Genomic DNA, 1,933 nt, shown 5'->3' with positions numbered 1-1,933 from the left:
GGGGGGGGGGGGGGAATGAAGAATGATCGGTGAATGAATGTGATCGGTGCTGCGGTACACTTCACGGACCCCCCAACCCCACTCCCACTCTAAATCCCTGGGCACTACGGGACAATTTCCCATGGCCAATCTACGCTAACCCGCACATCTTTGGACTGCGGGAGGAAGTCCACGCACACACGGGGGCGAGAATGTGCAAACCCCACACAGACAGTCGCCCGAGGGTGGAATCGAACCCGGGTCCCTGGCGCTGAAACACAACAGCGCTAGCCACTGAGCCCCTGTGCTGAACCCAATCTTTTGAGGATTGACGGGGAGGGTTTGGGAATCGGAAGGTGCTGCAGCTGAGGAACAGGCTACACGTCCCCTCGGCTTTACACCGTTCCTCAAGCACCGAGCGAACCTCACCCCCCCAAAACCCACGACACCAGCCACTCCGCCCAGCGCTTTCGGTGCAAAAGGGGGGGTTGGTGGCGGCGTTCCCCTCCGCAGCCCCAGGGCTGACTTACATCATGAAGCAGTTGATGTCGGGCCGTCGGCAGATGCAGTAGACGGGAGCGTTCACCGTGTCGGGGTCTGTCGGCTCCAGCTCTTCAAGGTGAGAGGGCTCCGGTGTCACCGCGTCACCAGCCGCCGTGCCCTACGGACAGGAGGGATGGGGGTGGGGGGGGGGGGGGGGGGGGAGAAAAAAAAAGAGGGGTCAGAGGCCACGGAGGCCTGTCAGAGGTCACTGTGGGAAATATGGGAGGGTCAGGGATCACAGCAGGCTCTGTCAAGAGGTCACCATGGGCAACATCAGAGGGTCAGGGGTCTCTGTGGGCAACGTCAGAGGGTCAGGGGTCACCGTGGGCCACGTCAGAGGGTCAGGGGTCACCGCGGGCCCTGCCAAGTCGAGGAGGGGGGGCACCCCCACTCAGACCCTCCATCCTCCTCCTTCCCCATTCTGTTATTTATTCACTCAGGCCAAGCCACTGCTCACCACCAGCCCTGCCACCAACCCCTTCCTTTTAAACAATGGACAATTCCAGTATTATCACTCGCGTTTCATTGCCTCCCTATCCCTTCCGTCCTCACCGGCCGCTCCAGCTCCATCTCTCTCCCGCCTCAGGCTTTAACAAGAGCAGCTAGGCCGCCCCAAGCGACGGCCACTTCCGGCCCGCCTCCATTGGACATCACGTGACCACAGCGTCACTTCCGCCCCGCAGCACCGGCTGGACTAGCGCACAACTAGACGTCACTTCCGCCCCGCTGCGACAATGACATCTACTTCCCCCCCCCTCACCACGCAGTAAGTTGAAATTGCTGGAAATCGCAGTGGGTCAGTCAGTATCAATAGAGAGAAAAGAAGCTAACGTCTCGAGTCCAGATGACTCTTCATTTGAATTTCTCCTCCCCACTTGCCATGGGTAGCCGACTGCGAGTTGCTAAACATCACGTCCGTCCCGCTCACTATGACGGGGCGACGCTGTGGCGCCACTTCCGCCCCCTACCCCTCTTGGGCCAACTGCAGCACGTTAACGCCACGTCCGCCCGTCAGAGTGTCGTCGCTTCCTCCCCGCTCTCCATTTTAGTTGGTCGCCGTCCGGAATCCGGATCTTTGTCCGCCCCGCGGCCCTTAGCTCAATCCGATTCCCCTCAGGTTTTTGCTCATTCCTCTTTAATTCTTCACCTCCCTCAATCTATCTCCTCTCGGGAGTACTGGGACCACACCGTCAGGCGACCCTGCAGGACCGGGGCTAAAGTGCCCCCTCTCTCCAAAGGAGCGGGACTAGAGTGTCCCCTGTCCCTGGAGGAGCGGGACTAGAGTGCCCCCTGTCCCTGGAGGAGCGGGACTGCAGTGCCCCCTGTCCCTGGAGGAGCGGGACTGCAGTGCCCCCTGTCCCTGCAGGAGCGGGACTGCAGTGCCCCCTGTCCCTGCAGGAGCGGGACTGCA

At 61.0% G+C, this 1,933-nt stretch overlaps 1 long non-coding RNA gene across 1 annotated transcript in view; it reads right to left on the bottom strand.

Moving 5' to 3' along the window:
- LOC109925862 overlaps nt 1-1,808 on the bottom strand; it is a 2,288-nt gene extending 480 nt beyond the window's left edge. The window contains exons 1-2 of the long non-coding RNA XR_007266080.1: nt 1,075-1,808; nt 510-640 (exon numbers count right to left, since the gene is read on the bottom strand). This is a non-coding gene — a long non-coding RNA (uncharacterized LOC109925862). The remainder of the gene's footprint in view (nt 1-509; nt 641-1,074) is intronic.
- Nucleotides 1,809-1,933: the final 125 nt, after the last annotated feature.

Source organism: Rhincodon typus, chromosome 44 (assembly GCF_021869965.1).
Source record: "Rhincodon typus isolate 14 chromosome 44, sRhiTyp1.1, whole genome shotgun sequence".
Lineage (NCBI taxonomy): Eukaryota > Metazoa > Chordata > Chondrichthyes > Orectolobiformes > Rhincodontidae > Rhincodon > Rhincodon typus.
Note: the sequence above shows the minus strand (reverse complement) of the source record. Positions and strands in the feature narration are given on the sequence as shown.